The sequence below is a fragment of the Excalfactoria chinensis genome, chromosome 6 (assembly GCF_039878825.1).
Source record: "Excalfactoria chinensis isolate bCotChi1 chromosome 6, bCotChi1.hap2, whole genome shotgun sequence".
Classification (NCBI taxonomy): domain Eukaryota; kingdom Metazoa; phylum Chordata; class Aves; order Galliformes; family Phasianidae; genus Excalfactoria; species Excalfactoria chinensis.
Genome location: NC_092830.1, coordinates 16,838,750 through 16,851,563, shown reverse-complemented (window position 1 = coordinate 16,851,563; position 12,814 = coordinate 16,838,750). Strand labels below are relative to the sequence as shown.

The 12,814-nt window shown below is 35.0% G+C and overlaps 1 protein-coding gene across 40 annotated transcripts in view; it reads right to left on the bottom strand.

Moving 5' to 3' along the window:
- The window catches only part of KCNMA1 (potassium calcium-activated channel subfamily M alpha 1), a 403,732-nt gene that overhangs the window by 254,131 nt on the left and 136,787 nt on the right, over nucleotides 1–12,814 (bottom strand). The gene's annotated exons all lie outside the window — the stretch shown is intronic.

Below are 12,814 nucleotides of genomic sequence, written 5' to 3'. Positions count from 1 at the left end.
ACTACCAAATTAGTAGCTTTGTATTTAAAGCTTAAAAGTTCTGCTGTTTTACAAAATACTTACAAGGAAACAGGCCTTACCAAAGGTGGTAACACTGCTATTTACCACCTCGAGGATTTTTAAGGCTCAAGGCAATCTAAAATCTGTTTGTCTAGCGCAGCCTAAAAATCACTCACACAATAAAAAGCTCAGTGAACACTTCATCGCCTCTAGCAAGCACCTGTTCTGCCCATATGTGGTCACTGAAAATCCAGTATAAATCCTGTCTTTTCCAATAGACATTATTCATATGAGAAAGAAGTGTGCTCTGTTTGGGATGCAACTCCATGGCTCAAGAAGCAGAGTCTGTAACAATCTTTGATTTTTAAATCACATGGTTGGTATATGCAGAAAGCCAATTACATTAAATCTCATTCACTAAACTCATATTCCTGCTTTTACCTGAAGTGGTGTTTTATCCTTTGAAGAATACTGTGTGAATATTAGTATTACATCAGATATAGTTCCATTCTATAAAGTTAAAAAAACAATCAAACAAACAAAAAAAAAACTCTGAAATCTGCTGTTAATTTCTAGTAGAACAGGATGATGGAGAGAGGAGAATGGAGAAATAAGGAAGCAAAATATTTCTTCATTTTCAGTGTATTATTTCAAGAAGAGTTTATTTTTAAGGTTTTTACAAGCATCTCATGATTACATGCATGAATGCTGACATGCAAGTAACAAATTAGTAGAGGTTTTTAAGAGCTGTTCATGGATAATTAAAATTACTTGCATTCAGTAGATTACTAATCCCTTAAATATGTCTTTAGAATTCTAATTCAATATTACTCCATAGAATGGATTCAATTACAAAGTTTATTTACACTGAGTTCCTGATTCTTATTACTAGGGAGTAGACTTCAGTTTATGGCTTGTTACGTTCATCTGTCTACCACTGCGGCATACATTTCATTGAATATTTTAAGTTTCCCATTATATTAAGAAGGCTTTTCAAGCATCAACAGCTTGGATGTAATTAAAAGACTTCTAGAACACAATAGATGGATTCAATACCTAAATGTAACCAAATTCCAGAAACAAGAGGAAGAGTGAAAGCAAGCAAAAGAGCACAGGTGAAAAAGTCCATGATAGACAGAGAACAAAAGACAGAAAGAAGCCCTGTCTTCACAAGTAAATGCTCAAGGCTTTCAAACTTGCAATTAATGCAAAAGTGAATCAATCCAGGAAAGCCACATTTAAAGACACCAGGCTTTCCAAATGACTAGTTAAGAAAAATAAGATTTTACGGAGAGTGTTATCAATGTGATTCTGTAAAAAGGGCTTCACCTCTACAACCAATTCCTGAATTCCACAAAAACCAGGAATCTTAAGCATGCTATTCCACCTTTGAAATTTTCACCTAAGGCTGGCACAAGAAGGATTTCTGATAGAATGATAGAAGGCATCAGATTTCTGATGAAGGTTCACCTTCATCTAATTGTTGATAAAATGTCAGTGCTCAGCCATTTTTCTACCTAGCATCCTCAGAACTGACAAATCATGAAAATTTGCCAGAACTGGCTGGAAGCTGTTCTGGAGCAACGTGGACTACCAGTGTTCTACATACATACACTTTCTGGCTTAAAGCTTTCTGTTCTTCAGCTGTCAATCTCACACTCTTTTCTGGAATTACCCTCACTTAGAGAGGAAGGAAAGGGGTGCAAAATAGTGCAATATCTGCATCTAGTTACTTGACATTAAATATGTATGTAATTACATGAGTAATTACATCAGTAAAGATCTTTGTCAATACAACACTGTACATCAAGGTACATATCTGTGAAGATTTCCTCTTTGCCACAAATCAAAATAAAATGTCCCCAACATTCCCACGTGCAGAACAAACCAACTTATTCATGAGTTTTGAATGTCAAGTGTCTCTTTGCACATCATGCACAGAACATCAGATCTATATAATGAAATACATGATGTCAGCTGCTGTGGTTGGATGTGGTAAAAGGATGCAGAACATCCTGATGCCATATTTAAATTGACAGAGCTTACTATATTGGGAATTTTGCTGTCTCAGTGGGAGCCTGGGGACATCGCTGTCAAACCAAGAAGCAAAGATTGCCTTGTGAAAGGAGCCCTGTCAACTTCTTTTGCATCTTCTGTAGCAAATGCTTCTCCACATTATTCAGACTTGGAGTCTCCATGTGTTTATTTCAGTTTCAGATGCACATTTTTAATTGTCAACCATTTGAAATATCACCCCCACCCCCCCAGCTTCCCTCACTCCCATGTCTTTTCACAGAATCTGAGAAGTTAAATAGCAATGAAATCACCCCCATGATATTTTTCAGGCTAAAATTATACCATCCAAGTAATTCATATTTAATTAAAAACAAAGAAATAAAAATTGGTAGTCTCTACCTCCTTGTCATGAATGAAACTACTGACCACCCTTCCTTACAAATAGCTGCACATTTATTCTTAGCATATACTGCTGTATATTCAAATACGTGATACAAGGAAAACTACATATTCAGTACAGCAAACAAGGTGATCCAGAAAAAATAATTCTGCTTGTGGCACAACTCTAGACTTTGCAAAACCCACATGCTAGCTTGGTTTGACTCAGATACACCAGAAAGAAGAGGAGCTGACATAGAAATACAGATTTCTAGCTGGCATTCTGAAAAATGATTTTACAACTATTCATAAAGTCTTTAGTAAAAAGAGTATGGTGACACTAGTTTCCTGTAGAAGAGAAGCTTCATTAAAGAAGAGCTAAATGGTTTAGGGAAAGATAAGTGGCAAAATATTCTAAAATCCCAACCACTGAAAAATCACCTGGCAGCATACTGCAGAAAATACAAACAATTTTTGTTTGCTAGAAAGGTTGTAAGGAAATTCTTCTTGTACCAAACCGACATACTGACTGATTTTGACAATGAAGCTCTACAAACTGAAAATGTCAAAATAGACTATTTGGATAAATATTTAAGTATAGTTAATATGGGAATACACTAAATATGGAATTGCTAGGATATCAGCATTAATAAGTCATTTATCTATATAAATACCTACTTAAATCTCACACCTTCACAGATTCCTTCTATCATATTTGAAACTAGGAGGGCTGCTCTGAAAATAATGCCTCCTATTTTATTATTTTGGCTCACCACATCAGAGGCAGATGTTGGTGATATGGCAGTAGAGGCTGAGTTTTCCTACCAGTATTCATTAGATGCTGTTGCTGTTTGGCAGATGGCAGCAGTGGGGTATTCTGACACAATGGTGTCTAACATGGAAGTGCAGATGAAGCAAAAGTATGAAACTTAATTCCTTCATATGGAAGAAATGGCATCTGCTGATATTCATTGAAGCTTGTTGAATGTTTCTGGAGTCCAAAATAGAGAATTTGAACACAGAGAGGCTGTAAGTGGTGCATTTCAGCAGTGGTGAATTTCAGCAGTGGTGACAGAGACAACTTCCACTGGTGCTGATTTTTATGTACATGACATACAGGTTCTAATTCATTCATACAGGCTGGTGAAAAATGCATCTATAATGGTGGTGACTATATTGAAAAACAGTATTTTGTAACTGAGTATTTCCTCTATCCAATAGTATTATTGAGCTCTTTGACACAGTTAGTTTCCCCAAAGATAAACAGGAGGCATTAGTTTTGGAGCCTTATTCTCTAAACAGGAAACTTACAATCCAAAGGCTTTACTGTGCCACATTTGTAAAATAATTGATGATGATAATGAATTCTAATTTTTAAAAACTATGAAAATGTTTTAAAATGCAGAAAACAAAGACTGACGGATGTAATCAATTCTACCACATATCTAAATTACTTAAGGCTTTAAATAAATAACAATCTTAAAAAAAATCCCTTGGGTTAATTTTCAAGTTAACTTCATGCTAATATCCTGTTTTGGAATACATTATAACCTTCAATTGCATTTTTCCTGTGAAAAAAACAAATTCCATAGTTTTTATGAAAAGACTAGAATACTGAAAGGAATGTTTAGTGTCAAACAAAACAATTTTACTAGTAGTGGTGTATTTTCTCCCCCAATACCTGTCATCTTCCAAGTGTCACTCAAGCATGCTAGGTTAATTAATAACTATGTTATGTAAAATTCTAAGTCAACTGAAACATCAGATAAGCAACAGGGACACCTTTTTATGAATCCTCAGTCCAGTGTGAAGCAACAACAGAAGTATAGTAAGTGAGTTAATACCTTTCAGTCCAATTAATTCATTTAGTCCTTCTACAGGAGCTCAATCAACATTTAAGAAAGAGAATTCAACATTATCTTGATTTTATCAAACTGCTGCTTACCTACAAATAAAAATGAACTTACTAAATTTAAAAATACAAAATTGTGAATTTGATAGCCCCATTACCAAAAGCAAAATAAAAGCTGATATTGTAATTTAGAATGTCATTGCAACTTGCACACAACTTCAAATGTGCATTTTTTTTCTAGTTCCCAGTAGAACTGAGTAAGACTGAGGACAGATTTGAATGTAAGTATTAAGCTATACCGGCTATACATATCATACAATTAAATATTCCTATGTATGTGTAGGCTTCCCACTAAGCATTTTTATGTGGGTGGATTTCCTAATACTTGATCATTTGTCTAGTATTTCAGATGTGCAGATAAAACAGGAAAGAAAGGACTCTGTCCACTCCTACTGGATGATCAGATCAATGCTTTGCTTTGGTCTTTAAGCATGAGCAGGAACAAAAAGTGAGTCACACAAAAAGGTGTGGGCTTGGAGCACAGCAGGCTGCCAGCCTGCAGTGAGCTCTGCCTCCACCAGCTGCATTAGCATCTTGAAGTTCCAGCATATTTGTCCAGATTGCCATAACTGGAAAAGCTCCCCCCCCCCCCCATGAATCAAGTTACTAGAGTGACTGTTCAGTTGTTATTCAGTCCCAAAATAGTGCATCCATCTGCTGAATCGAGCGTATAATTAAAAAAATTATTGTTATATAAACTACATATTCCATACTGTTTCCATATCAGTTTTGGAAGTTGGTAAGCCAAATTTGCTTCTGGGGCTTCCCTTCAAAATAATTTAGATTGACTCATGATTCAGCCAATTATTTTTCCATTAAGAAGCATAAGTTACTGAGGGGGTGTTGCTAACCTACCCCTGCAAAACAATTTAGCTGCAGAAGGACATCAGTTGTTATCTCCCAGACCACCATAATTCAACCAGGACAGCTCTGTTCAACTCCAGTCTATGTGGCAAGTTTCAGCTCTGTCTTTGTAACCTCAAAAAGCATCTGAGGTTTAGGAAGGGTTCATGCATAAGGCTCCAGCACTGAAAGCCAAACTGCCCTTTGTATCAGGCTTCCTCCCTTAGTATTTTTTTATTCTAATTTTCCAGCTTGTAAGTTCTTATTCCATGTTATTTTTATTATATCAGAAATGTGGTAGTCCAATCTGAGGTGAAGAACTGAGAATATAAAGTTTCATGCAGTCCTTCCTAGAACCCTTAAGGTCACTCAAATCTTAAATTTCTAGTTCATTATATAAAAGATATTTTCATAGTTTAACTGGAGGTGAACATCCCAGTATTATTATGTCTTCTGGAACAACTGCAAAAAAAATCACTGAATGCTTTTTGTCCTTTTTCCATGTCTTAGTATAGTACTGAGATAATCACTCAGCTCACCCATGCTCTGCAGGCTCCAGACCAGATGTTAATGCAATAGGGAACTACCAGAAACTGCTGGGAGAAGCCACCCCAGAGTTAAGAAAAAAAACAATTCAAATATGAGCGGATGCTAAATATTTTATCAAATTCTAGGTGCATGTAATATTGTTGTCTTCATATATAATCTTGTACGACAGCACAGAAAGTACAATTTAACAATAAAAAAGGAGGGGAAAGAAAATGCTTGGTTTAGAAATAGTACAGGATCAAGAAAGACTTAAAAATATAAAATTGTCCATTACTGAGCTCTGTGTGATTTAAGGTTTAATGTACACATTTGTGCAATCTGAAATGTAGACTAAAAAGACAGGAAGGGGCAATGGTATATAGTTATATAGTGAGGTTTTTCTGTTACATTGGTGTTGCAGTTTTTTATTGTTATTATTGTTTTTTAATTATGAATTACACCAATGACATTAACTAATAAGTAATTAATGGTCACAGGATAAAAGTTATTATGTTTGAACTCAATTTTGTTTTAGAAAATAAGAGTTATGATAATACTAAACAAGGTTTGTGGTTACTTTTGCTCAAGGAATAGATACACATTTAGAAGAGGTGCTGTGAACAAAGCTGAGCCAGACATATGGACTGAAATCTTCACAGCTAACCAGTGGAATAGTACATATACATGTGCTATTTCAAGATTAGATATTTGCCTGAGGTTTATCAGTAGTGGCAATCACTGAAATACTCAATGAAGGAAAACTGTAAAAATTAGAAAAGTCTATCATTCTTTCTTCTTATTAAAAAATAAGAATAAATCCATTTGACATCAGTAAAGTACTCTTTGCTTCATTTTACAAGTTAAATTAAGCTTAGCATTACATTTTGCAGGGACAAAGGAGAAATCTAGCAAACATCCTCCTTCTCCCCAGATAAGTCAAACATTCCTATGACTTACCACAGAATCAAAATTTACATGTACTGCTCATAAAACTATACATTATCCATCAGCTTTTCAAATCCAAAGTCAGTGTCATGTAAGAGTTCACTCTAGAACCACAGTTCTCAATAATACAAAGAAGTCAGGGAAGTCTGTAGCATTTTAGAAACTATTACTAGAATGTATACATAAATATATTTTGATACTTTCAGGTGTAATTGCAGTATTAGGGTTTATTACTAGTTATTCTGTATCTGCATCTGTTCTGGAATCTGTAATCAAGTAATTAATTAGAATTAATGAGAATATTTTGTTTTTAGGATTCTTCTGCAGTCTAGATAATGATATTTGAGACAGAGTCTGAGGCACCTGAAATGGCAATGAAATCAGAGATGACAAAGAAGGGCCAAATAGCATGAAAACTAGAGATAAATGTTTCTGGACAGATAATAAAAGTGCATCCTAGACTGAGGAAATTTTAAACAATGAACGCAAGAGGTTTGTCAAGGAAATGAAAATAATTGTTAGGTAAGGAAAAGAATGCAACCAAGGAATTATCTACAGTCTTTCTTACACCTGTTTTCCATTCCTACAGCTTTGACTTTCCACTGGCAAATCCCATTAAATTCAAGCATCCTACTTACTCTATATAGCTCCTGTTACCATATCTTACTACCAAGTTACATGAAATACCAGATTTCATAAGCTAGGAAAATGTCATTAAACAAATTTCAGAATGAAAAAATTTGAGTCTTGCCAAAGGTCACTTTACAAAGTTCACTGCAAAGAAAGACAATAAACATCTCTCAAATTCCATACTATCATTACTAAGATAATATCCATCTATTCTAAAAAGAAAGGGATAATCAGTGAGCATATACTCTTTTTGTTAGAATTGTCTCTTGGCTTAAAGTAAAACAGATTTTTACAGAAAGCTGAAATAGAATAGTGCCAATTTCAGGTGCAAAGTAACACCTGCTTGGGAGGAATTGTACTCTATCTGTCCAGGTACACAGGTTATTAAGATGCCATCATTTAAAAAAAAAAAAAAAAAAAAAAAAAAAAAAAAAAAAAAAAGTTTTTAAGCAAAGGTTGATTAGATATCATATATAGCAAATTCTTTTAACATTTCTTCCTTCACAGAATCCACACACTTTCCAAACAGAACACTGAAATGTCTGATGAAGTTCAGCCATTCAACAAGTGAATGCTACTGAGCAACTCTTTCTTGAAAAAGAAATTTGTGTGGGTCACAAAGCAAAGATTTCTGCTTCAGCTGCTTCCAGAATGAGAAAACCTGAAAAGGGGAAACATCTCCTACCAGCCCAGCAAAGATTTTTCTATGGGTTTGGGGGGGGGGGGGGGAGGGGGGACACATCAGGAAGAACTGAATTATCCAGTCAGGAAGGACTGATTCTGCTTGCTTTGAGACCCTGTTAACAGCACAGCTTTTAAATTTTCTGCCCTCCTATTTTTATTTTTATTTTTTTTCAATCTGTTCAACTTTCTTACTTAGATATAAGATTTTAAGAGCAATGGTTGTTTTTTATTATACTTTGCTAAAAATTCTATCTGGTGCTAGTCTCAAGTGAGGCTTCTGAGCAGCAATGCAGTGTCAGTTCAGGAGTTAAACGTAATACAGCACTATGCTATTCAAATAATCCAGTAATTAGCCAGCAAACACATATTTATCAAAGAATGAAAGCAATACACTGGATTAATACAAAGTGAACAGCAATAGAAAACATGAGGTTTCACATTCTGTATCTGATATATGACAGAATGCACTTCTTGATATGCACTGCTCAGAATGAATCTTTTCTCATGGATAAAGTTACTTGTACAAGTGAGGCTTTGAGAAACAGATATGGACAGTCCCTTTTAACTAGGCAAAGGCAACAACAAATGTACAGGAGTAAGTTCTGCAATAGATAGAAGTTCAAAAGAATTTATTTGCACTAGTCAATAGGCAGATGCAATTGGTGTCGACTGATATTTCCAAACAGGCTGAAGTATCTGAATGAGCAGCAAATTGAAATAAATACAGAAATGTCCAAGTAGCCATCATTAAAGTTAGCAATGGAAGGATTCTGTGGCAGAAATATCAATATTGCTCATAATGCTTGAATAAAGACTTCCTTTCAAGATACAGATGTCCCAGTGACAGCAGATCTGATAGAAGTGTTTAAACAAACAGATCTCCTCATGGCTCCCAATTGATCTGAGTTCTTCCATACTGGGAAATTTATTGCCACCATATCCCTGACCTTCATGATTTCACATTACAGAGAACATATTGATTTAAGAAAAATCAAAATTATAAGTTAAATGATTACACAAATCACCCTTAAATTACAACTACAATTAAGAGCATCCGTATTAAATATCCATAGAGAGTACTACCATAGATGATAAGAATTTAGGAAGTAAATAAAAAATTAATCCTTGTCAAAGTTAAATGTCTTTTATTTTAAGACCTCATTTGGCTGCAAATGGCTGTCATTCCTAATCCAAGTACTGTTCTTGCAACAGATGTTGCTTTAATAAAGTGATCTAGGCTGAAGATGCTTATTAAATTGAACACAACAGAGCAGGATTTACTGCTCCATTGGCTCAACATGCTGGATTTCAGATTCTCCTCCCTTCAATGGAAACTTACTATTAGGCTGGCAAAAGCAGATTTCAAAATACAATGCAACAGGCTTTGGCAGATCACTGATGAAATACTTTAGAGGATAAAGTAGTGCATGGTACAGACATGATAACAAGCAGGATCTCCAGGGCAGCTACAACATTGCTTTAAGTATGTACTTTTCCAGTCATTCATCTAACATGTCAGTTACTAAGGACTAGCAGACCTATTTAGAAGCACTACTTATAAATATATTAAAATTAACTGAAATTAATCAAAAGTTTCAGAGATGCAATGGTTAGGACGATATCTTTAATCTATTCTTCAACTGTCAGTTGTGATTATTGTTTCACAGGGAAGGGAAAAGTATGCTCCACAGTTGCAAGAGACCTAAAGACAGCAACATTAAGAATATAAGCTACACCCAAAGGAAACTCAGGATCTTTTTCTGCCCAGAACAACTTCTGTTCTGGTCCACTGAAGACATACAGCTTTATTTCTAACAGAATTTCAAAGTGAGGTAAAATATCTTTAAAAAAGAAGGGAGTCCTTGTTGTTAGAGAGTGAGACAATTCACAGATTCAAATTCTGGTTATGTCTATCTCCCAGCAGCACTCTGCAAATACTTAGACTGGTGGATTAAGCTTTGAAAATTGTCTTTTTATTTGTGGTGGTTTTAATATTGTTAATATATTAATATTTTAATTAATATTTAATATTTAATACAAAATTAACCACTGATACTGTAAAAATACTTAAATACTGAATACATCAGGCAATCACTCAATCAATTTCAGAGCAATAATTTCTTTGCAGAAGCAGTCTAGACTGAACTGGCTAGCATCTAGGATTATCACTACTACACATGGATGCATTATGAAAGACCTCTGCAAACTCACAGATCCTTCCTCAGCTGTCCTGACAGTGGTTCATACTGAGCACATTGAATATCCATAGGTTGCTCTGAAAGTAATGCCTCCCATTTATTTCTTGAAAACTCTCAGCTACAAAACATCAGTTTTCAATATATTAACACCATTAGCTATGCATTCTCACCATCTATGAACAAGAGCCTGCATGCCATGCTTATAAAAATTTGTACCAGAAGAGGTGACCTACTGTTGCCATCACCACTGCTGAAATGCACCCACTACCTCAATGTGTTCTCATCCACCATTTGGTCTCCACAAATGCTCAAAAAGCATCAGTAAATGTCAGTGTGAGGAATTTTTTTCTGCATGAAGGAATTCATTCAGTTCCATACCTTTTCTTCAAACACACTTCCATATCAGATGCCATTTTGTCAAGACTGCCCCTCTGCTGCCATCTTACACACAGCAACAACATTTAATGAAACATTCGTGGATACGTTCAGACTCTATTGCTATATCACCAACATCTGCCACTGTGATTGTGGGTCAACACATTAAGAAAGGAGGCATTGCTTTCAGAGGAGCTCTCGTGTTACCAAGGTGCTCCATGAGAGGCTCAGATTGGATATTAAAAGAATTTTTTTGTGGAAAGGGTGATCAAGCATTCCCTGGTCCGTCTAGAGGAGTGCTAGATATCCTGGAGGTATTTAAGATAGTTGTGGTCACGTTAACTAAGATTAACGATGGGACTCAGTAAAGGAGGTTGGTGTTTGGACTTGTTATATTTTTCCCAAATAATGTGATTCTGTAATTCTACTACAGCTATTTATATTTCTAAACTATCCATAAAAGAGGCAGACAGAGAAGTAACTCATGAGATTTTGGTTGGTTGGTTTGTTGTTCTTGTTTTCTTTACTGATGTAACATTATTTTAATTGTGTCCAACATTAAATTTGGCATGATCTTTGTCTCATTCCAACAGGATGTACAAAGCAACAGACACATCAAGAATGCTTTTTTAAGGAAAATGAATAGACAATTCTTTAACAGACTTAAATTCCCATACATGGATCAAAACCAAAGGCCAACAAACTGGGAACCTGAATGAGTTGAAAAGCCCCATTAAGGGACAAATGAAGAATTATATATCTGACTAGCAGAATTCTGCTGCAATGCTAAGCACTAGACTGCAGAAACAGACAGCTTTGTTTAATAATGAGATCAGTACAAAGCCTTCTTTTGTGGAATGAAAAACAGAAACTAATTGAAGAAACGTACTTAGCAAATTATTTAATTATCATGAAATTTTTCCAAGACTGGGATTTCTTCCAGAGAATGATTCATTTGTATCTACAGTTTTCAGAAGTTACCCATGGAGATGACTGAACAACTTCATATTCAACTTTATATATTAAAAGGTATAAAAATTCTACTTAGTAATTTTGTATTCAGATGTAGAATTTATATAAAATACATTTTTTCTGAGAACATTTACAAGACATTATTGATGACTGTAACCATTCCCAACAGATGGGAAAGACATACAACTAATATTTCTGCTGCTGTTTTGAACCACAGTATGTTGATTAAACACTAATAGAAACACCAGTAGGTCTCAAAATCTCTTTTTTATCAGGTTAGGAGAGTAAACATGCTTAGATCATCCTTGATTCATTTTTCCTTTCAAGTACACTTTGCAAATCTTTCCAGTAGACAGACATTGTACTTAAACAAAATGTTTTGCAGCATTTGAAGAATGCTTACTTTTCGAAAGAACATCTCTCTTCATACTAAAACCCTATTGAAACATCAGCTCCAGAAGATGAAGTTTCCTGTTCTAGAACTCCAAGCAAGTGCAGAGTCAAGTCAACAGACTCCCTAAACATTCACGTGTATAGCATACCAAATTTGATATCTATTTCTTTCCATTTCTGCTGTGCTTAATTCAACATCTAAATATAATCTGGTGAAAAAATAGTGTCAAGTAACATAAATAAGGAACTGTTACCATGAAAAAAAAATAATAATAATAAAAAAAAAATAGCTGAAAAGTATTGCAAAGCAAAGCAAACATTATAAAAACCCCATTCTCCCATGACCACACTCAGACTTATTGTACAGCACTCCTTTCAGAATTCAAAGTTTTTCCCAACTAGTACAGCCCAGCTAAGTAGCCTTTCAACCAGCTTTAGCTCATATCAGTGTCTAAAGAACTAGATGTAGCCACAAGCCTCTAAAACAACTGTACTGTTTAGTGCAAAACTAAAAAGGAGATTGTTGTTGTTTTTAATTTACATTTTTAATTTAGGTAGAGTATTAAATTTAGATTTAGCTCTGAGTTTGGCACTATATTCTTGGGTAACTTCCAGCTTAGAATTTCCATCTGGGTCTCATGCACTTTACATCTTCTATTTCTCATAGAATCATAGAAAGTCTTGGGTTGGAAGGAACCTCAAGGACCATCTCCTACAGTCAAGGCTGCCAACCTACATATCTAATAGTATACCAGGCTGTTCAGAGCCTTGAAAACCTCCAGGGATGGGGCATCCTGCTTACTCAAACTAAAAGCTCTCTGAAAAATATGTCTACGTGCTTGAGCATATGCAGTGCTTAGCAAAATATAAATCTTATAATAGCTTTTTTACATATATTTCTCTTCTAGGAAAGATCTCTTTCAAAATAGTGTCATTGACC